This window comes from Aquarana catesbeiana, linkage group LG09 (genome assembly GCF_042186555.1).
Source record: "Aquarana catesbeiana isolate 2022-GZ linkage group LG09, ASM4218655v1, whole genome shotgun sequence".
Lineage (NCBI taxonomy): Eukaryota > Metazoa > Chordata > Amphibia > Anura > Ranidae > Aquarana > Aquarana catesbeiana.
In genome coordinates this window covers 257,364,329-257,389,243 of record NC_133332.1, presented here as the reverse complement: position 1 = coordinate 257,389,243, position 24,915 = coordinate 257,364,329, and the positions used below count along the sequence as shown (strand labels likewise).

The 24,915-nt window shown below is 43.3% G+C and overlaps 1 protein-coding gene across 2 annotated transcripts in view; it reads right to left on the bottom strand.

Moving 5' to 3' along the window:
* LOC141108550 (uncharacterized) overlaps positions 1-24,915 on the bottom strand; it is a 177,898-nt gene that overhangs the window by 65,382 nt on the left and 87,601 nt on the right. The gene's annotated exons all lie outside the window — the stretch shown is intronic.

The window sequence follows — 24,915 nt, the reverse complement described above, 5'->3', positions numbered from 1 at the left end:
AAGTCCAACCTATGTGTGTGATTATATGTCAGTATTACATTGTATATCCCTGTATGTTGTGGTCGTTCAGGTGCTTATCTAATAGTCTTCTGAAATTATCAATGCCCCCCCCCGCTGAGACCACCGCCTGTGGAAGGGGATTCCACATCCTTGCCACTCTTACAGTAAAAAACCCTCTACGTAGTTTAAACTTAAACCTCTTTTCTTCTAATTTTATTGAGTGGCCACGTATCTTTTAAACTCTGTTCCGCGGAAAAGTTTTATCCCTATTGTGGGGGTCACCAGTACGCTATTTGTATATTGAAATCATATCCCCTCTCAAGCGTCTCTTCTCCAGAGAGAATAAGTTCAGTGCTCGCAACCTTTCCTCGGAACTAATATCCTCCAGACCCTTTATTAGCTTTGTTGCCCTTTGTTCTCTGTACTCGCTCCATTTCCAGTACATCCTTCCTGAGGACTGGTGCCCAGAACTGGACAGCATACTCCAGGTGCGGCGGGACCAGAGTCTTGTAGAGTGGGAGAATTATCGTTTTATCTCTGGAGTTGATCCCCTTTTTAATACATGCCAATATTCTGTTTGTTTTGTTAGCAGTAGCTTGGTATTGCATGCCATTGCTGAGCCTATCATCTACTAGGACCCCCAGGTCCTTTTCCATCCTTGATTCCCCCAGAGGTTCTCCTCTCAGTGTAAAGATTGCATTCATATTTTTGCCACCCAAATGCATTATTTTACATTTTTCTACATTAAACTTAATTTGCCATGTAGTTGCCCACCCCATTAATTTGTTCAGATCTATTTGCAAGGTTTCCACATCCTGCGGAGAAGTTATTTCCCTGCTTAGCTTAGTATCGTTTGCAAATACAGAGATTGAACTGTTTATCCCATCCTCCAGGTAGTTTATGAACAAATTAAATAGGATTGGTCCAAGCACAGAACCCCACTACCCACCCCCAACTATTCAGAGTACTCCCTATTACCACCCTCTGATCTCGCCCTTGTAGACAGTTTTCAATCCATGTACTCACCCTATGGTCCATGCCAACGGACCTTATTTTGTACAGTAAACATTTATGGGGAACTGTGTCAAATGCTTTTGCAAAATCCAGATACACCACGTCTACGGGCCTTCCCTTATCTAGATTGCAACGCACCTCCTCAGTAACGCTTTATTTTTAGTTGGTGCGTCTACCATCTGAACCATGAAATTGTCCTGCAAGACATTTAGGAACTGGAGAGCCTTAGACGAATGCATGGTTCCCTCTGCCCAGTCTATGTCTGGATAATTAAAATCCCCCATTATGATAACACTTCCCATCCTTGATGCTAATCCAACTTGTGATAGGAGATCTGTCTCCACGTCCTCCCTCAGGTTAGGGGGCCTATAGCATACTCCCAGTATTATTTTCCCCTTAGCTTCATCCCTTTGGAGCTCTTCCCAAAAGGATTCCACCTCCTCCCTAGCTCCCTTAGTGATGTCATCGCTCACATTTACTTGTACGTTTTTCTTGAAATATAGGCATACTCCCTCCCTTTTTTATACTCTCTATCCCTGCGATAAAGGGTAAACCCTTGAATGGTTGCCAGCCAATCATGAGAGCTGTTGAATCAAGTCTCTGAAATTCCCACAAAATCCAAATCCTCCTCGTACAACAGTATCTCTAGTTCACCCATCTTGTCCTCCAGGCTCCTGGCATTGGTGAACATGCCACGCAGTTTAGACCAGTCGCATACTATCCACTTATTGGGTGTTCCGAGATTGCAACTAGGACTTGTTACTATACTTACTTTGAGTTTATGGGCTTTAGTCAACCTACTACTAATGCCCCCAATACTACCCTCTAGAATATGTTCCGCGCTGACGATCTCTACTTCTGGGCCCTCCCCCCATCGCCTAGTTTAAAAACCCCTCTAACATTTTGGCCATATTTACTCCCAGCTGATCTGCATCCTCCAGCTGATCTGCCACTTGTTTACTTCCCTAATCTCCCTCTGTCTTTCTGGTGTGGCTCAATTTACCAGTAGTATTCCTGAGAATACTACCTTGAAGGTCCTTGTTGTGGAATATTTTATTAATGTATGTTGTCAGATGTCCCCCAGTGTCAGTTTTGCTGTAATATGCTCATGTGAGCGTATTCGCACATACAGACGTTGGTGGAAGACCACTGGCTGCGGAAACCTTCCCGTGGACACGGCAGATCTGTTTGCTCTTTTAGGGATGTTCGTTTATGCCTTACCAAGAGACTGGCCACCTCATGGCGACTGCATTAACTCTCCTAGCCAACAGATCTGCGTACATGGGAACCATAGCATAACCATACAAAAATGATGGCCCACTGAGCCATGATAGAGTATGGCTCGCGTCATTGGGAGCAGTGGGAATGTGCACACGATCGTGTTCAGAGCCCTGTAAGTAGTGTTCAAATTGTGAGACAATTTGTGTCTCACAATAAGCTGAACGCATGGCTCTGTATATGGCCATCTGCACACGTCACTACTGGAATGGAATTCTATATGAATATATACATGCGTGTGATTGGTTCTTTTGAAAGAATACAAGTGTCTGGCTGATTCTGAAGCCACCACCTTCCTTTGTTATTCATGTTTACAGTATAAATAAAAGCAGTAGATCATTCTATTGCAGGATTTTGCTAAGCTCAAGGTGATACCAGCATCTATCTGTGTTACTTGGAGATAAATAAGCACGCCTTCCTGGCATTATACCAGAGAGCTATGATTGTGTTTATTAGCACACAGAATTATTTGATTATAAGAGAAGCTTATAATTTCCACCACAGTCCTTTTGCTCAATTTAGCTCCCAAGTCCCTAAAATCATTCGGGTCTTCCCCAGCCCCATCCAGTAATCTGTGCACTAGATCCGTGATGTGCTGAACACGAGCGCCCGGTAGACAACATACAGTTCGGCGCTTCAGGTCTTTGTTACAGATTGCCCTCTCTGTCCTTCTAAGAATTGAGTCTCCCACCACCAGAATCTGTCTTTCCTTTCCCTTCGCTTCCCCCCCACTCTCGTTGGAGGAGTTCTTCCCCCGGCAGCTAGGAGAGTCCCTTGGCTCCAGCAGTGCTGGTCCCTGACTGGTTTCACCAATGTCACTCAATGGAGCGTACTTATTGGGATGCTCCAGCCCTGGATCGGCCTCCCTGGCACTTCCCCCTCTACCCTTCCTGACTGTCACCCATCTACTCTTTCCTAGAGCCTGCACCTCTTTGTCTCCACACGCCTCTGTGCTGGCCCCTGCCATGTACGTTCCTGGCTCTCCTTTAGTATGGAGGGTCTTCTCAGTGCTGACAGTTGCTTCCCCAGATTCAGAACCTGGGCTTCCAACAAGACAATACACAGGTACTTGTTGACCAACATGCACTCGCAAACCAACGTGCATTTGCAGACCCACGTGCACATACACAATACACAAGTACTAACGATCAACACACACTACTCAGGCAACACTCAGGTACTCACAATACACAGGTACTACCTGACACCAATACTCAATAGAGCCCACGTGCACTCGCAGAACTCATGTACTTACAATACATAGGTACTTGACCCATTATAGGCTCTTGTTTTCAACTTTGGTTTTTTTGCCTTTCAATATGTTTTTATTTTAAAATAGCACAAGATATATTCACAACATTGAGATGGCCCAACAAAGGCCCAAATAACAAATTTTACATACAAACATGAGCATAATTTAGTTGTATTCGGCAACACGGAACATCTCATGGAACAGATGGACCTGATTCACTGTAAGATTTCAGTTTAAGTGTATTCAGACCTTGTCAACTTTGGTTTTTTAACTCACAACTTAGTCCAGTTCCACTTGGTCTAAGTTCCAGCAAGCTCAAAGATGAGCAGGCTCACAATGAGTTCTACAGAAAGTTATATAGGTCTCAAGCTCCTGTGACCAATTAACCACTCCCCTTAATTAATAGGCTGAAGGAAGCAAAGAAAACAAAAAAACGGTTTAAAAAGTTACAGAAAAATGTGTTAAAAAGCTACAAGGAAAAGCCCCAAAAAGAACCTAAAAATGCAAACCAGCAGTCAAAAGCAAAACTTGTTCACACTCTGCACTCAAGGTCCCCACTGTTTAGCTTCCAACCAGCAGTCTGGTTACAGGTGGTTATAAAGCTGGAGTTAGACAGGCCATACATGGATCGATTTTCGGAAGGTTCAGCAAGGACCTGGCAAATTTCGTTCTATGTATGGGTAACCTGGTTGTACACAAGTCAATCAATCAGGTTTTTCACAAACAATGAGTGCTGCCAGCTATAGCTGGCAACACTAATAACTGTGTTCTGCCGGCAGGGATGGCTCACCGCTGGCAGAACACAATAGTGCTGTGGGACGGAATCGCCCTTCCACACTGACTGGTATTGATGGGGGAATCGAGCAGTTTTCTTTCTGTCCACCCACAGTGGACGGCAAGAAAATGGAGTAATCTATGGCCAGCCTTAGCCTTAAGCCCTTTCGCTGCCAAGTTCGTACATCATACGGACCTGACAGCGGTAGGTATGTGTATATGTGGCAAGACGACTTCTGCTGTCAGATGGAAGAATTCTGGAGGCTGCGCTGATTGCTTCCAACTCCCCCCCATAACGGGAAACCCCCCCCCCCCGTGCGCATCCCCGGGGATTGGCTCTGCATTCAATTCCTTGGCGCACAGATCTATCATGTAAAAATTTTTTTTTTGCAAATATAAATTTTTATTCGTTTTCTTTTTTTCTTGAAAAAGAAAGGACAGAGCCCAAAAGATACCACAATGGTACAAAACAATCATGAAGGGGGTCGCAGCCTCCCAATAGTACATTTCAACATTATGTAACACAATTCATAAAACTTATTGAATAAATTCTATTAGCATTCTATTGTAACGAAAACATACATGTTATTTTATTTCACTGTCATAGAACTTCAATCTCGTAGACACATGTATAAATTATTAGTTTAGATTTCTATCCGAATACCAATGCTGGTACATGAGAACCTGTTTACTTCAATCAGGAGGCGACAACCAAAGAGAAGAACAAAGAAAAAAGGAAAGCAAGTAATAGAGAGAAGAAGAAGACTGATAGGGGGGGGGTGGAAAGTTAGGGGGGGGGGGGGAGAGGCGGGGGGGGGGGGGGAGATTGGGGAGGGGGGAGGGAAGGGTCAGCGGAGGTTTTTAAATACGCTAGTCACCCTACGTCAGGCGGACTGTAAGCTGTCAGTGATTTGGATTCCCAAAAAGAGCTTTTCCTTCCTCTGAATATTTGAACACATTCCAGAGTGTCCAGGTTTTCTGGTAAACTGCTTGTCTGTTTTGGGCTGTCAGTATGAGGTCTTCCATTTTGTTTATATCTTCCACTTTCCGCAGCCACATCGAAGTGGTTGGAGAGGACTGTTGCTTCCAAAGCATGGGGATGCAGGACTTAGCTGCGTTTGTTAGGTGGCACAGAATGGACTTTTTATAAGTTTTGAGCGATATAGAAGATATGTGGAGTAGAAAAAATGCCAGGTCATTAGGTATCTGAAAGTCCGTGAATCCCTGGGAGATGGAACAGACCATAGTCCAGAAATTCTTCAGTTTAGTACAGGACCAGAACATGTGCAGTAGTGTTCCCTCCTCTTCCTGACAACGCCAGCAGTATTTTGACGTACTGGGGAACATAGTATTTAATCAGCTAGGTGTTAAATACCACCTAGTCAAAATCTTATAGTTCGTCTCTTGTATTTTAGTGCATATTGAGGATTTGAGGGAGAGCGTGATCATGTTCTGTTTCTGTACTGGCGTAAACGAACGTTGAAGGTCTATCTCCCATTTTGTAATGCATGGTAAATCAGGTGGTTGTGGAGGTGTGTTTAATAAAGCGTACATCTTAGACAGGACCTGTGGTAGTGGTTCTATGTCTGAGCATACTTCTTCGAATGTGGTCAAGGGTCTAGTGTACGATTTAGGATTCGGGATTGTCTGGAGAAAATTGTATATTTGTACTGCATTCCAGAATTCAAGTTTAAACGGGCCTATTGGGTCAATTAATTCTGGAATGGTGGGCCATTTGTCTTGTTGAACGAATTGCGAAGCTCTAACACAGTTATGCCCCGTACACACGGTCGGATTTTCCGATGGAAAATGTGTGATAGGACCTTGTTTTCCGACCGTCTGTGGGCTCCATCACACATTTTCCATCGGATTTTCTGACACACAAAGTTTGAGAGCAGGCTATAAAATTTTCCGACAACAAAATCCGATCGGAAATTCCGATCGTGTGTACAATAAATAAAGAGATGAAAGCTATTGGCCACTGCCCCGTTTATAGTCCCGACGTACGTGTTTTACGTCACCGCGTTCAGAATGATCGGATTTTCCGACAACTTTGTGTGACCATGTGTATGCAAGACAAGTTTGAGCCAACATCCGTCGGAAGAAATCCTAGGATTTTGTTGTCGGAATGTCCGAACAAAGTCCGACCGTGTGTACGGGGCATTAGAGTTCCTTAATGTTTAAAACTGTCCCGGTGCGATTTCAGGTGGGAATTTGGGGTTTCCCAGTATCGGGGTTCATGTAAAAATTTTAACCACCACCATTTTATTCTTCGAGTTGCCCGCTTTTAGAAAATATATACGGTTTTGGGGGTATATGTTATCTTTAAGCCTAAAATGATTTTTTTTAAACGAATGCAAAAAAGGCTCTGGCAACGAAAGGGTGAATTCTTTTTTGTGCTGTATTTGCATGATAGAAGTAGTGCAGATTCAATAGTCACCAAGTGATCTAAGACCATAATCTACTACAGCTTGATGTATCGCGCCGAGATGCAGTGATTCATCCAATATGACTCACCACAACATTTGGTATTCACTTCTTTAACTGCAGACTGTTACATACCTTTAACATCTGGAAAGATATGCAGAACTTAACAAACAAGTAACATGATGTTGGAGCGCCCAAGAAGGGAATATGTAGAGCCCAGTGCAGCCTTTCCTTTATTGTTATACACAGTTTTCTTGCTAATACATTATCCACTTATCTGCTGTACTAATCTTTGTCATGTGATACCAAATGGATTTCAGCAGCAGCAACCCCTACAAGTAGTTCAGTTTGATTATCTAGTGCAGACTTCCTGAACCAGGGTTCCACCAGAGCTTCCTAGGGGTTCCTGTGACTAATTGGCCTCACATCTGATGGTGCATAGCTCCAGATGAACACTATTTGGCATAGCCAGCGGCATGAACCCATTGAAGTTTGTAGCCAACTGTAAGGAGGGGGGGGGGGGTTGTTAAATTCTTCCCACTGACCACGTATGAATGGTTTTAGAAAGGTTCCCCCAAGACCCATTGAGGGGCGATACGCGTGAGCCTGGAGGTCTGTATGTTGTATTCCCTCAAGTAAAGAGCTTTAGCGGGTGCCGACTATATTCATTCCCCGAGCCCTACATTTTTTTTTCAAGGGTTCTTTTGAAGTTAAAATGTTGAGAAAGGCAGATCTAGTGTGATAAAGTCTACTTTCACATTGATCCGCTGCAAAAACAATTTTTGTGACTCAAAAGCCACACCAAAAAAAAAAAAAAAAAAAAATGAATCGCAAGTGCGTTTTTGCTGCATTTTCCTTTGCTTTTAATGGGAAGGTGAGTTTTTGGTGTGTTTTTTTTTTCCCACTCCCCAAACATGCTCCAAGCAGGATTTTTTTCACTGCAATGGAAGCGTTCCACCCCAGTGTGAACACATTCATTGATTTTAAAAGGGAAGCAATTTTCTAGAGCTTTTCAGGTGTTTTTTTTTTTAACGCAAAAGCACTTGAAATACTCCTCCTAAATACTGTTAACTGATTCCATACCTTGTATAAGTTTACATAATTTTTTTTTTAATTTTAGTACTATAAATTATGAACCATGGATATTTTATGTGCATTTTTCATTTAAAAGAATCATTTATATGAATATATGCTATGATATCATACTTCCTGTGCCCCCTTAGCCGTACACTCTCAGTAAGAAACACACAATCACGCACAGGCACACATACACACAGTTAGGGCAGGCACACACATAGGGTGACCACATTTCCAAACTGCCATTCAGGGGAAGCCCCCCCTTTCCCAAAAAAAGATTATTGCAAACAGTGGTCACCAGTTTAGAAAGGGGGGTATACAATGTGCACTTGCTTTAACTAAATCACTTAAGTCCTAGCACTCTATGGTAGAGATGGGCCAAACACCCCCCCTGTTCAGTTCGCAGCAGAACTCCCGACCCGAATTGCGAAACCCATTGAAGTTTATGGGGGCGGAACAGGAGAAATCAAAAGTGCCCATTTTGAAGGCTTATATGCAAGTAATTGGCCATAAAGGGGTATGGGGGTCTGGGTATTGCCCTGGGGGACATGTATCAATGCTACCTTTTTTTTTTTTTTTTTTTTTTAAGTTGTTTTTTTTCAGAAGCAGCGAGTTTAACCGCTTCATCCCCGGTAAGAATTTACCCTCCTTCCTGAACAGAGCACTTTTTGCGATTCGGCACTGCGTCGCTTTAACGGACAATTGCGCGGTCGTGCGACGTGGCTCTCAAACAAAATTGACGTCCTTTTTTTCCCACAAATAGAGCTTTCTTTTGGTGGTATTTGATCACCTCTGCGATTTTTATTTTTTGCGCTATAAACAAAATAAGAGCGACAATTTAAAAAAAAACGCATTATTTTTTACTTTTTGCTATAATAAATATCCTCCAAAAATATATAAAAAAACATTTTTTTTCTTCAGTTTAGGCCGATACGTATTCTTCTACATATTTTTGGTAAAAAAAAAAAAAAAAAATCGCAATAAGCGGTTATTGATTGGTTTGCGCAAAAGTTATAGCGTTTACAAAATAGGGGATAGTTTTATGGCATTTTTATTAATAATTTTTTTTTTACTAGTTTTGGCGGTGATCAGCAATTTTTATTGTGACTGCGACATTATGGCGGACACATCGGACATTTTTGACACATTTTTGGGACCATTGACATTTATACAGTGATCAGTGCTATAAAAATGCACTGATTCCTGTGTAAATGACACTGGCAGTGAAGGGGTTAATCACTAGGGGGCGGGGAGGGGTTAAGTCAGTACTAGGGAGAAGTTTCTAACTGTAGGGGGGTTGGGCTGTGTGTGTCAGTACACTGATGTCTGCTGCGATGACAGGGAGCAGAGATCGAGTGACACTGTCACTAGGCAGAACGGGAAGATGCTGTTTACATCAGCATCTCCCCGTTCCTGCTCTCCGTGAGACGATCGCGGGTATCCCCGCGGCGATCGAGTCTGCGGGACCCGTGACCCGACTCACGGAGCCCCCCCGGGCGGCGCGCACGCAATGACACAGCGGGAAATTCAAATGGACGTACCTGTACGCCCATTTGCCCAGCCATGCCATTCTGCCGACGTACATCGGCGTTAATGATGATTAAAGTGCAACAAAAAAACCCCAAAAATTCCTTTAAATATAGTGCCTGGGGGGTACCCTTAGTCTGCCTGTAAAGTGGCACACCTGTAGCATGTAAATAACCTGCTGCAGCAAAACTGATATTTCTAAAGAAAAAAAAAATGAGTCAAATCACATTTAAAATTGACTCGTGGTTGCAATTGCCGGCAACCGGCTATTGAAAAAAAAAAGAAAGAAAGAAAAAAAAAAAAACAGTGTGGCGTCCCCCCCCCCCACCTCCAGTCCATACCAGGCCCTTTGGTCTGTGTTTTTATTATTTTCTGACACTTTTTTGGTGAATGGGTAGGACAGTACCCCATACTCATTCACATATGGGGGGCCCATTGTTAAAGGGGGCTTTTAGATTCAATAAGCCCCCTGTCCACATCAACCCACAACCACTGGCCAGGGTTATGGGGATGCACAACCCCCCCCCCCCATTTTGAGGACATGTGACCTGGTAAGGTTCAGGAGGGGGGGTGCTCGATTGTCCCCCCCTTTCCTGACCTGCCAGGCTGCATTTTTTTTTAACAGAATTGTTTTTTTTAATATATTCATCTGTCAGCAGGAAAGCCCATTGACAGCTGCTGACTCATCGGATGTTAGGAACGCCGCTGCCAGCTTCCTGACCCGGCTCCTTAACAACCAGCTTTTACTACGCCTTGATAGCCAGGGTGGCTGTGGCCGTCTCAGTTTCATTCCTGGAATGAAGGTGCCTGGGACCCGGGACAGACCTGTAAAATGCGGGACTGTCCCGGGCAATCCGGGACACGTGGTCACCCTTCACACACACAGCCAAGACAAATGTAGACACACAAAGTCAAGCATGCATTGTCAGCCCTGCCTACTTCATTACAAAGAATCTAGACGTCTACTCATCTTCACGCTCCCACACTCCGCATCTACATAACAGATGCGGAGGAAGTGGGGGGCGGGCCTAAGTACCGCTGTGTAAGTCTGCATAGACACACAGGTTGGGAGCGCGCAGACTACGCTCTCCCCATAGCCAGCGGCTGGCTATGGTAGTCCCCAAGAAGCAGAGGAGGAGCCAAGATCGCCGCCAGGGACTCCAGAGGAGGAGGATCAGGGCCACTCTGTGCAATACTACTGCACAGAGCAGGTAAGTATAACATTTGTTTGTTATTGTAATTTTAAAAAAACAACATTTTGACACTTTAAGCATTGACATGAAAAAGAATGAGAATTATTTAAAGCAATGCTTGCCACCCATAACTAGAGACTTAATTTTCTTGCAGTATCATTTAAAGTACTACCGTTTATGCTCTCAGATAAAGCGTTTATTCCCACCAAGCAAAAGCTTATTTTTAGAATGCACTAAAATAGTATTTGCAATAACCCATTATTATGGACATCGACAGATGCATACAAATCTAAGCTACAGAGCTCTGTGCAAAGGGGCCTTCCAGCAGCCATTAAGGGTTAAAGAGTTATGCTGAAGTAACACTCCCCAGTGATAACTGCACTCTTCCTGTAAGCAATGATTTACTTTCATAAGATGTTTTGTCCTTTTATTGACTAGGACAAATGCTTGAACATTTTTTTTTTTCTTTTTTATAACAGCAAGAATGATAGTCAAATGTCTGGCATTTTTCCAGCAAGAAATATAGATTGTGGTGATCTTACCTCACAAAAATGCCAAAAACCTGTCTACACAGGGAGAGGGAGAGGGAGAGGGAGTGGTGGTAGTGGGAAAAGTACATATTGTCACAGGACATGCTAAAAATGCACTATATTGGTAATTTTTAAACTATTCAGATAAAGTTACATGGTTAGGTTGAAAAAAAAAAAAAATTAAAAAGTCCAGCTTGTTCACCCAAGAGAAAAAAATCAATGAACAGAACACTTCCAAATACACAATTCTCTACACTCAGGTGATCTAGAGGAAGGTGAAGAACCCCGATAAAGTATGATCCAATTTGTTCCAGTGGGGGGGGGGGGGGGGGTGACATTCCTTCCTGATCCCCCAGAAGGCAATCTGATACTTCTTGGATCAACAATCCCTGGTGTTATTACCTATAAATGGTAATATCCAGTTATGTGCATCCAGCTCTTTTTTTAAAACAATCTACTGAGCTGGCCAGAACTAGATATAGTTCTCGAGGAAGACTATTCCACATTTTCACAGCTTTTACTGTGAAGAAGCCTTTTCTTATGTGGAAGTTAACTTCCTCCGTTGTCCTCTGTAATGACCTGAAAGTGAACTACTTTACACAAAGTTCACTATACGGGCCACTTATGTATTTATACATGGTGATCATATCCCCACTTAATTTCCTCTTCTCAAGAGTGAATAAATTCAGTTCCTCTAATCTTTCCTCATAGCGGAGCTCCTCCATGACTCTTATCAGTTTCTCCAGTTCCCGGATATCCTTTTTATGACCTGGTGCCCAAAACTGAACTGCATATTCCAGATGAGGTCTTACTAATGATCTATACAGGGGCAAAAAGATGATGTCTCTCTCCCTCTCTCTCTGGAGTCTATACTTTTTTTTTTAATACAAGAAAGGATTTTCTAGCTGCAGAAACCGCAGCTTGGCATTGCATTCTATTAAAGAGGTTGTAAACCTCCCTTTGCAAGTTGTACCCATAGGTAAGCCTAGAATTAGACTTACCTACAGGTACTGTAAATATCTCCTAAAAGTGTGTAGCTTAAGAGATGTTTACTGTATACTGTGCCGATGATGTCATCGGCGCATGCGCTGTGAAGAAACGGCCCACCCGTGCCATTTCTTTGCAAGCGAGTGCCGTGACTGGCAGCTCCCCCACGCATGTGCGGGAGTGACGTCACGTGGCTCCGGCCATTCACAGAGCCGGAGTCCACGGCCCGGAAAGGAAGATGGGTGAAGATGGATGCTGCCTTAAGTGGGGATGGCACAGGCTTCATTTGCAGGTAAGTGTCACATAATACTAGCACATTATGCTTTTAATTTGCAGGGTAAAAGAAAGGACGTAAAACCCATCAGGGTTTACTTCCTCTTTAAGTCTATGATCTACCAGAACACCCAGATCCTTCTTGATCACTGACTCCCCTAGTTGTTCTCCTCCTATGATGTACAATGCATGTTTTTAGCCCCCCAAGTGAATTCCATTCCATTTATCAATACTTTAATTCAGTTCACATCCCAACAAAACAATCAAATTAATCTCTAAAAGGTAGAACTGTCACATAAAAAAGTCTTCTATTAATACTAGAGTTTCCTAAAAAGCTAAAATGCAGTGTTACCTTCATGTTAGACTATCGCTGACATGTGACAGGGGCTAAAGAAATATACATCAGACTAATTGTTTATTTGTCTATTTGTGTCAGGGCTGGGCTCAGCTCTCCCTTCTCTGTGCTAAGCTGTCGGTTAATTGCCAGCACTCATCGTTCCACAGTGCCTCATCTGGTGATCATTTCCTGCTCGTCAGCGAGCCCCTTCTTGCCATTCAAACTGCCTGGTTCATTTCCCCCATGCCTTCTCCTTGTTCAACATATCTGAAGATTCTCTGCTGTGTTCCTGTTAAAGACTTGCCTAGCTGACATCCCTTTTGGTTCCTGATCCTGTTTTCTGTCTCTGACTACGCTGATCTTTGGCTTCCTGATTTACTGGCTTGCACCGACTACCGGCTTTGATTAGTGAATGGGTGGCTATGTTTTGACTGCATTTACTGTTTGTACCATTGTTACCACTATAGAGGTGTGATTTTACAGCGTTTTTTGTCTGATTCATGGTTCCTGACAATTTGGCCAAATTAAAGCGGTAGTAAACTGCCTTGCATCGCATACTCGCACATTATGTGAAACTTTCCCATGGCTTACATCTTCACCTGTTCTTCCTTCTGGGTTGGTGGGCTTCGGCCCTTTGATTGGACGAGCCGTGATGACGTCACTCCTGTGCATGCACGTGGGAGCCACTATTGACAGCACATGGCTCTGAAGGAACGGCACAGGTATGCCGTTTCTTCAGAGCGCATGTGCTGGTGATGTCACTGGCAGCTTCACAAGTAAACATCTCCTAAACTGTTTAGGAGATCTTTACTGTACCATAGGTTTACCTATAGGTAAAAATCAGCCATGGGAGTTTACTCCCACTCTAAGACAATGATACAGTATATCATATGATTAAACACAATATGCATGCCTATCCTGGGGAGAGACAATTGTACTTTCACTCAAAAGGTAATTAGATACATACAGTATCTCACAAAAGTGAGTACACCCCAAACATTTTTGTAAATATTTTATTATATCTTTTCATGTGACAACACTGAAGAAATAACACTTTGCTACAATGTAAAGTAGTGAGTGTACAGCTTGTATAACAGTGTAAATTTTCTGCCCCCTCAAAATAACTCAACACACAGCCATTAATGTCGAAACAACTGGCAACAAAAGTGAGTACACCCCTAAGTGAAAATGTCCAAACTTGGCACAAAGTGTCAATATTTTGTGTGGCCACCATTATTTTCCAGCACTGCCTTAACCCTCTTGGGCATGGAGTTCACCAGAGCTTCACAGGTTGCCACTGGAGTCCTCTTTCACTCCTCCATGATGACATCACAGAGCTGGTGGATGTTAGAGACCTTGTGCTCCTCCATCTTCCGTTTGAGGATGCCCCACAGATGCTCAATAGGGTTTAGGTCTGGAGACATGCTTGGCCAGTCCATCACCTTTACCCTCAGCTTCTTTAGTAAAGCAGTGGTTGTCTTGGAGGTGTGTTTGGGGTCCTCCACAGCTAGATCTTCCCAATCAGCAGGAAGCAAACTTCGTTGACAGTAAAGTTCTATTTGTGACTTGGTGTTTATATATTTTAGGACTAATTAAGGCAAAGTTTGATTCTCACATCAAAACTGTGCTTGCCTATTTTCATTTCCTGTAAGAAGTTATGATTTGTTTTACTTAAAAGCACTGTACAACAGAGACCTTGTGCTTTAGGCAAGGTCTGCCTAAGGAGAAGAGAAAAAAACATGCAGTAATGGAAGGAGCACTAGACCATAGGATAAGAGAGTCCAAATTAATTTATTAGTTTATACAAAAAAACAGCCAACATGTTTTGGGGGTCAGAAAAACCTCCCCCTTCATCAGGGCTTCAGTTAAAATAAGAAACTTGAATGGACTGTTGACTGCTCATGCAGAAACTGCTGCCTAGTAACTCTCTCGATCCAGCACTTAAACTTCCCTACACAGATCCACGCAGGGAAGCTCTATTTTGAATCTGTTGTTAGCAGCCTAGCCTAAGCCAATGACCTCCTAATGTTTTTGAACTTTGTACTGAACTTGCATCAAATAACAAACACGTTCTACTTACCTCCTCTGTGCGGTGGTTTTGCACAGAGCAGCCTGGATCCTCCTCTTCTCAGGACCCTCTTTGCTGCTCTTGGCCCCTCCCTCCTATCGAGTGCCCCCTCAGCCAGCAGCCTTCTATGGGGGCACCCGAGCCAAGTCAGAGCTCGTGTACTCATTCAGACACGGAGCCCCGACCCAGCCCCTCCCCCTCTCACCCCTTATTGGCTTACTGACTTTGATTGACAGCCAACAGCACCGCTGCTGTGTTTCAGCCGATCAGGAGGAGTGTCCCCGACAGCTTAGACACTCGTGGACATCGCTGGAGAGAGATGGGGCTCAGGTAAGTAATTGGGGGATGCTGGGGAGGCTGCTACACACAAAAAGGTTTTTTTATCTTAATGCATACAATGCATTAAGATAAAAAAAACTTCTGCCTTTAGAACCCCTTTAAAGGAGTTGTAAAGTCAGAAGGATTTTTTATCTTAATGCATTCTATGCATTAAAGAGGTTGCAAATCCAAGAAAAAAAAAATAAAACAAAGGCATAATGAGCTAATATGCATTGCTCATTGTTAAATACCTATACAATACAGGAAGCTGTTGCAGCGGCACCCGCACACCACTGAGACGGTTGACATTTCCCCCGGAGTTTCCTCGCTGTGATTGGCCGGAGTCACGATGACGTCACTCCTGCACGGGGCCCGGAAGGAACGGCACCTGTGGCCGTTCTTTCAAAGCGAATGCACCGGTGATGTCACTGGCTGCATGTAATGTAAATATCTCCTAAACGGGTACCGTTTTCACCATATTTTCACTACCTATAAGTAAGCCTTATTATAGGCTTACCTATAGGTAAATGTCAGCAGAGGAAATTTACTTCCTCTTTAAGATAAAAAAAAACCTTCTGTGTGTAGCAGCCTCCCCAGCACCCCCTAATTACTTACCTTAGCCCCATCTCGCTCCAGCGATGTCCACGAGTGTCGCAGCCATCCGGGACTCGCCTCCTGGTTGGCTGAGACACAGCAGCGGCGCCATTTGCTCCCGCAGCTGTCAATCAAAATCAGTTAGCCAATCAGGAGAGGAAGGGGGCGGGGCTTCGTGTCTGAATGGACACACGGAGCTGTGACTCGGCTCGGGTGCCCCCATAGCAAGCTGCTTGCTGTGGGGGCACTCAACAGAACGGAGGGGCCAGGAGCAGCGAAGAGGGACCCGAGAAAAGGGGGATCTGGGCTGCTCTGTGCAAAACCACTACACAGAGGAAGTAAGTATAACATGTTTGTTTTTTTTTTTTTGTTTTTTTTAACAAGACTTTACAATCACTTTAAAGAGGCGCTCCAGTCGTTTTTGTATTTATAAAAGTCAGCAGCTACAAAAAGTGTAGCTGCTGACTTTTAATAAGCCCACCCTCACCTGTCCCACAATCCAGCGATGTGGTGACCTGAACCGTTGCTTCTCTCCCTCTCCTCTCCCTGGCATGTCAACTGTGGTCATCCAGCTGTGACAGTTTGCGGCTTCACAGCTGGGTACGAGTGGCACTGCGCCTGCTGAATGATCCGACAGTCCTCTGGGACTTGTGACATGTCCCAGAAGTCAAAACTAGGTACCCGCTTAAAGCGGAACTTCCCCTTTTGGGTGGAGCGCCTCTTTAAACACTGCATCACAGAACCTGGAGAGGTGGGTGACGTAATCCTCCTACCAACAAGTTCCTTGGGAATGCTAAGTAGCCCAAATCTGCTGAAGCACAGAGCAGGATCATCTCGGAGATTATTTAAGCTACTCAACATTCTCAGAGATCTGGCTGAATGGAGAATGACATCACCTTCACAAGGTGCTGCAGGAGGAAGCCAAGGAAAGGCAAGTATAAAGTAACTTTTCCCCCACAGACTTTTAGCACATCCGTCCACTGTTTTAGGGAGAAGAGGCATGGGTCGATGTTCCACTTCAATAACTAAGACCACCTATTTCTCTGCCATGTTGGGAAATCTCTGAATGCTTAATGATTCTTCTCTGTAGGAGTACACTAAGCCCCAACTTCAGTTAGAAGTTGTGCTGGTTTTGGCAGTGTGGCGAAAAAGACAATGAGCAGATCTTTCCATCTCCTGTTACTACTGATGAAAGAGTTGTTCATTTATGGGCAGCATAAGGTTAAGGATGGACATTAGCAGTGCTCAACACCAAAATTGCTCAGTTGAAAAATCTTTATTATAACAATAACATCTAGTTCTGAAAATAAAAAAAAAATAAAAAAAAAAGAAGTATTTAAAAAATATGCACACAAGATTGATTTCAGAAAATGTAAAACAAAGCTTTCCGTACAAGAAGTGATAAAGAGCATCTTGTACGATCACTAGGTTATTTTAATAAGATGGTGAAACAGATGATTCTTGTGATGGACAACAGCTAAACAATTGCAGCACTACATATTTTTTCCTTTGTCAACACTGCTCTGTTGCAAAACAATTTTACTGGAAATATGAACCTTGTTTCTTGGAAAAAAAAAAAAAAAATCCTCTAGACCTCATTGACATGGGCTTACTGATTAGCACACCTATGCAAAATGCAGTGTTTAACCGCTTCAGCCCCGGAAGATTTTACCCCCTTCCTGACCAGAGCACTTTTTGCGATTCGGCACTGCGTCGCTTTAACTGACAATTGCGCGGTCGTTGCACCCAAACAAAATTGATGTCCTTTTTTTCCCACAAATAAAGCTTTCTTTTGGTGGTATTTGATCGTCTCTGTGGTTTTTATTTTTTGTGCTATAAACAAAAAAAGAGCAACAATTTTGAAAAAAAAAAAAAAACACAATATTTTTTACTATAATAAATATCCCCCAAAAATATATAGAAAAACAATTTTTTTCGTCAATTTAGGCCGATATGTATTCTTCTACATTTTTTTACCAAAAACATCGCAAAAAGCGTATATTGATTGGTTTGCGCAAAAGTTAGAGCGTCTACAAAATAGGGGCTAGTTTTATGGCATTTTTATTCTTTTTTTTTATTTGTAATGGCGGCGATTTTTATCGGGACTGCGACATTATGGCGGACACATTGGACACTTTTGACGCTATTTTGGAACCATTGTCATTTATACAGTGATCAGTGCTATTAAAATGCACCGATTACTGTGTAAATAACACTGGCAGGGAAGGGGTTAACCACTAGGGGGTGTTGAAGGGGTTAAGTGTGTCCTAGGGAGTGATTCTAACTGTGGGGCTACACCTCACATCACAGCAATCACTGCTCTTGATGACAGGGAGCAGTGATCTCTGTCATGACACAAGCCAGAATGGGGAAATGCCTTATTTACATAGGCACTTCCCCGTTCTGAGGCTCAGTGACATGATCCCCTGGAGATTGGCGGACATAGAGTCCTGTGGGTACGGTCACGATATACGCTGCGCATGCCTGCTATCCCCGCCTCTTAAAGGGGACGTACAGGTACGCCCATTTGCCCACCGCTGCCATTGTGCCAACGTATACTGGCGTGCAGCAATCAGCAAGTGGTTAAGCACCAGGAAGACATAGGTGGTCTGTGCAACTACATGCACTCAGCCTGTTCAAATATGATAGGTAGGCTGTACTTCATCTGCCTGTCATTGATCTGAACATGCTGACTCTACACAGACCACCTGTGCTTCCGGGCACAAACACTGCCATGGGCGTCCACATTGGGGGGGCAAGTGCCCCCCCCCCCCCCCTTCTTGGAGCAAGGTGTCCTCAGTGTTGCCAACCGCCCATAAATTTGCAGGCAACCATAAATTTTAATCCGCTTCCAAAGTTTCAAAGCCAAAGAAATGGGATGTTAAAAGTGACCAATACACCAAATAATGTTAAGAAAAATATAATTTATTGTATAAATCTAAACATGATAAAAATTGTCACAGTGGACATACAGTATGACATACACAACTGATACATATACAGACGTTGATTACATCTCTGAAGACCCGACACAGGTTGAAACAGACAACTGCGGGCAAATATTGATAAGAATGTCAAACACATACCAATAATATCAATTGTTTGCGAAGGTCCAAATAATTTATGTCATCCATGTGATCATTATTTGGACCTTCGCTGAGATATCGCCCCTGCCTGTCAAGGGATCTAGCGTTCAAGACCCATCTGTCCGGTCTCTCTGTTCTTCTTGGAGGGGGCCCCTCTAGGCCTCTCCTATTTTATTCTTTACACAAACAATTGATATTATTGGTATGTATTTGACATTCTTGTCAATATTTGCCTGCAGTTGTCTGTTTCAACCTCTGTTTATTGTTTTTTTAATGATATATATGTTTCTTCAATAGACATTTGCGCTCTGTTTGTTAATAACCCCTGAAGAAAGGCATTTAGCCAGAAACATCAGGTCTTCAGAGATGTAGTCAACGTCTGTATATGTATCAATTGTGTATTTCATACTTTATGTCCACTGTGACAATTTTTATTATGTTTAGATTTATAAATATTTATTAATAAATAAATTATATTTTTCTTGACATTATTTGGTGTATTGGTCACTTTCAAGGTCCCATTTCCGAAGGGGGTTCTTTCTTCTTTTACTCTAAAACCGGGATGTGGTAACCAATAAACACTATATTCTCCTGATGCTGGAACGTTTTTTCCAAAGCCTGCCAGGCTCGGGCAAACTCATACATGCTCAGACACTTTCGGCCGAGCATGCTCATGCGTGGCGAGTCAATGCCGCTTAGTGCCATTTTTGAATGGACAGCAGTTGGCACTCGGCTGCCTCGGAGTCAGCAGCATATCAGCGGATATGCCTCCCGACCCAGAGACCAGACCCCAGCTGGAGCCTGTGGGGACTCCCACCACCACGCCACTCTAAGCATGGCGGTTCGCTGAAAGCCTGAGATGGGTGTGAGTCCAGGCACCTAGCAGATCCCGACTTCCATTGTCGGGATGACGCGGTGCCAGGACTGATATCCGTGACGTCACAGGAGTGCAAAACGGATTGCAATCCTGTGACCCATAGGAGAAGTACAGCCAAACGAGCTTTGGCTGGACTTCTCCTTTAATCCTCATTACTATAGCTACTGATCGCTGCCTGTGTAATTCTCCTTACTTTTTTCTTCTTCTTGTATTCTGTCTCACAATGTTTCATGACGTCACCAGCGCATGCGCTTCCCCTCTCTCGATTCATGGCACACTCTGTGTGCTGTTCCCCCTTCAACATAATGCCATGGCCAAGAGTTCCGCTCTCTGGGGCACAGCTGAGAAGACATGCGAGACTTGCCAGACATTCTCAACTTCCTTGTTCTCACCTTAAATCAGGGCTTCCCATAGACTTGGTAAGCACACGATCACGATCGTGCACGAGAGCGCACCCAGGGAACACCAGGGCAGCGGGAATCACCAAACCTAACCCAATATGGCCCTGCCAATTCCCGGAAGAAGCATTAATTAAAAAAGATAGAAAAACAATAAGTGATAAGCGTTTTTACATCCTTTACACTGGGCAATGATTGTAAATACTGTACCATATTATATAGCATGAAAAAAGCGTTTTGAAATGCAAAGTTTATGTCCTCTTTAAAAATTATGAACAGTCTTGAGGCACCCCATTCTAAAATGTAAAAACTCTTCTAAATAATGCAGTAACATCCATACAAGTAGGACACCTAACATTAGGGGGTATTTATTCTTCCAAAGCAAATACACTTTAGCACACTAGTACTGACTAGTATACCAATGTTTCTCTTTTCCCTCAGTTTTTCTCCATTACTCAGCGAATGTGACCCCAAACGCTAAGGGAGAGGGGCAGGAGAGGGGGATACAAGGATGCTGTGCAGGCAACTGACATCCTCCATATTAACTGATGATGCCATTGGTTGTTAGGATGCCAGCAGCTAGAAGGTTGTAATGGCAGCACACATGGCCTGGCAAAAATGTAGCAGCAAGCCTTTGGGTGTTGTAAGTCTATAGGACCTACCCTGCAACTGCGTGCAACACATGCAATTGCAGTAGAATTTCTACTAAGGAAGCTCTTTGAAGGCGACCTAACACATATGGGGGGAGGAGCCACACTAGTGACGTCTTCCCACAGCCATTTTATTTAAGGAAGAGTGGAGTGGGGAGACTAAAATGGAACTATAGATGTTTACGTAATTCTCATAGCACTTGCAGAGCTCAGAACTTGTGAGTGTTTATAATTCCCTAATATTAATAAAATACTATAGACAGAGAGCACTATTGGTCCTATTCTTTGTTTTCACATGCCATATATATATATATATATTTGTAAATGGTGAATGCCATTTGCCAGGGGTGCTCAACCTGTGGCCCTCGGAGTCCTTTGATGTGGCCTTAAACCAGGGAAACGCACTTATATTTTATCCTGCTGGTTTAGTGCACTTTTTGAAAGTGTGCCACACCTGCAAGATGTAATAGAAGTTTATGGCAAAGCGCAGCTAACTTGCAGAAAAGCCGCAGGTGCATTGTGATGTGAAAGCAGTATTATAGGGGGCTCAGGACAGTAAGGGTTTGTCTACATTTGCAGGTTGGGGGGCAGTAAAACCCCATGCTACAGATGTATTTTTACCACAACCCCCCCCCCCCCCCAACTGGTGTAGCGTCAGGGGGTCACAATGACCCTGCCCCCCATACTCCAGGGGGCACATGCGGTCTCCCTGTCACATTTTGTTGTACACTTGGACAGAAGGGGCCGCTCTTAGATTGTAAGCTCTAAGAAGCAGGGCCCTCTGATTCCTACTGTATTAAAGTGTATTGTATTTGTACTGTCTACCCTCAAGTTGTAAAGCGCTATGTAAACTGTTGGCGCTATATAAATCCTGTATAATAATAATAATATTATACAGGAACCGATCTTCTCCATTCTCCTCCTGCAACCACTGAGAGCTGGATTCTCCTCCTCCTCTCCCTCCCGCCGGCATTCAGCAGCTGCAGGAGGACAATGTTCATGATGGTATTTAAGATTTAAAAAAAAATAAAAATCTGCCATTTCATTTTATTGTGGCCCACGACCGGTTACCAAATCACTTAAATGGCCCTCAAGTCTTCAAAAGGTCGAGCACCGCTGCTGAATGCAGTGAGGATAACCAGTACGCTTGACATCTGATCTCAGAGATCACCCCAAGGGTAGAAAATGCATTTTGAACTCTTTATATATCTAGAGGTCGAAAATGGAGGTGAGCATTTAATTTTCAGCAAGAGGTGGATGCACGCATGGCACAACAGAAGCATAATCCTTGGAAGACATTGTGCACTGTTTTCATGTTGGTGATTGGAAACAATGTTTACGGACTTTACTTCATTATGGATATTGGGCGTTTCAAAAGAAGGATATAGTACTTTTATGTGAAGTTGTGGCTACATAATTTTAGTATATTAATTACGTAGTACAGCATTTAAAGGGTTAAATCAGACAGTTGGGGGGGGCAAAATATCTCATCCTCACCGCCTTTCAAACACCTCTCAAAAGCAACCTGGGTGTGGATCATTTTTCAGAGCAGCGGCAGTCCTTGTCCGCACGTCTGAACGAGCCCTTGTAGTAGCGTGCAAAAAAAAAAAAATATATATATATATATATATATATATATATATATATATATATATATATATATATATAAAATTATATATATACATATACACACACAAAAGACCCAGAAGATTTCATACCTAAAGAATAAAACCACACCCGTCCTAAACAGCTACAGAAGGCAGCAACATTTCTCTTAAGCGCCCTCTGCTGACACTTGTGAGAAAAATAAAATCTACTGATGAGTTTTAGTCAAAAAACGAAATCTAAAACTTGGGTATAGCTAAATTCAGTCATTTACTCAGATTAAAAAAATAAAATAAAAAATAAAAAAAAGGCACAAAACATTTGGTAGACCCGCACAGATAGTTTTATGAACCATAAATGTCTTGTCTATGCGTTAACATAACTGATAATTGGCCTGGCTTCAGAGTCAATAGTTACACCAGAGATTGATACCAAAAAATAAACATTCAACATAAGTACTTCTAAGCTTCAGCACTTTATAAACATTGACGTGTTACTAAACCCAAATCCCTGCATTCACTATATCTGGTCTCCCACAGTACACAGAACATGGAAATGCATTTATTTTAGTAAATATAAACTGCTAAATACCTTTTCTCATCAGCAGTATATAGCAGTCTTGCGACTCCTATTAGTGCCTGGTTTAAGCTTGTAAGAGGAGTTTTCACACTGCACTGAGCTATCCTATCAGGATGCAGGACCCCCGACCCTCTGTCTGGACAGTGCTGATTGGCCCTGTGCTGATCATATGCACCCTCCCAAGAAAAAAAAAAAAAACTCTAGCAATACACACCAAACTGAGCATGTGCAGCCTGACTCCAGTAACTCTGTCTTAGTCGGACCTGTTTTGGAGTCAGTGGAAAAAGAGCAAGATCAGAGAAGACTGGATCAAACAGCCTTTTTACACAATGCAAAGGATTCCACTGTGAGTATAACAAGCATGCTTTAATGCATGTATTGAATATTTTTACTGTTGTGGGTTTAGTAACACTTTAAGGCTGCTTTCACACTGATCAGTTTTTCTTTACGGCGATTCCCGCACTCACAACCACCCGCATTGAAGCCGTGCTACTGTGAGAAAACACATTGGGCTGCATTTCATTCTGAATAGGTCCCACCCCCACGCACGTAAAAAAAAAGCAGCAAATTCACGGGTGCAGGAACCGAAGGAAATCGCATGGTCTTCTCTAGGGGGCCATGTTTTGAAAAAGGTGCATGCTGGAAATGCAGGCACAGCAGCCCATTCAAATGAATGGGCTGCCATACCTGAGAAAACGCAACCAGCACACGCGCATAGGGGAGAACCAAGCCTTTGAACACATTGCAATTTACACACCAATTCCGTAACCCAGGCAGTTCATACACCTACTTTATATTACTGAATAAACTAATTTTCATGACAGGGAATATGTTATAAAAAAAAAAAAAAAAAAAAAAACTTCTCCTTGCTCAGTTGTACGTGCCTTCACCCATACCTTTATGCCATTTTCTCTGTAGTGTACCTCCTGCGTGGGTGGTCACTTGTTACGTTGTTTTGCTTACTACAATAAAAATCATTGTACCAGAAAAACTTCTCGTTATCAAAATAAATAAATAAATGGCTTTGATATTTAAATCGTACTTGCATAAAATGGAAAATTATAATCACAGATACTCTATGAAGTCCAACATGTTTAAAGTGTCACAGACCAAGGGTACAGAGATGAGCGAGACTGGATGAAGAGTAAGGTATTGCTGTCCATCATGTGCTTTCAGAAATTGACCAGGACTCTAGAGAATTGTCACAAGAACTCCAAGTTCTCTAACCCCGGACACGGGCATCAACCACGAGCAACACGCACACACCAACATCTGACCACTACCACCAGATGTCAAGGAATTAAACCCATGGTGACTTGCTAAACGGAGTTAAAGCCTAGATTGGTGGAGGAGGGATGAAGAGCACGCTTGCCTTGGGAAGATAAAACAAGCTTGCTTTAATCACAGCTTGCAATACTGCCAGCCACCACTAGGAGGAGACCCACTCAATCTGTCAGACCAGAAACACACAGGCAGATATAAATCTAGCATACACTGGTGCACGCTAAAGCCTCGTACACACAATCAGATTTTGGACCGTTCGTCCATTTTTTGTTGCATGCTAGTCTCATATCGAAAGTGAAGAGGTTACTCACCATACGAAAATTCTCATACGACAGAATATAACTTCAGAACTGACTTACCTTAGGAGATGACGAGGATCGAGGATGAGGGGTAGGGCTGCTGCTTCTCGCTCCAGCCGAGGGAAGAGCCGAGGCTTCTCTTCCCAGCCGAACAGGAAGTGGGTCCTGAGACCCGATTATCCGGGAGTCCTAAGACTCCCTGGCCTATCAGGTCTCAGGACCAGCTTCCTGATTGGCTGGGAGGAGAATAAGGAAGACATTAGCGAATATTAATTTGCTATTGTCACACAACTGGGTGGGATTGTGGCAGGGTCCTCTGTGTCTCGAGCCCACCCTTTTTTGAAGCCAATTAGAGCCTCGGGCTCCTCATGTGCTTCCAAAAAAAAAAAAAAAAAAACCCCATTGAAATCTATGCGTCCAGCATGGAGATTAGGAGCCGGGCGCATGGATTGGGGGGGCGGCGCCCCTGCGCCTTGCATGGACGGGCC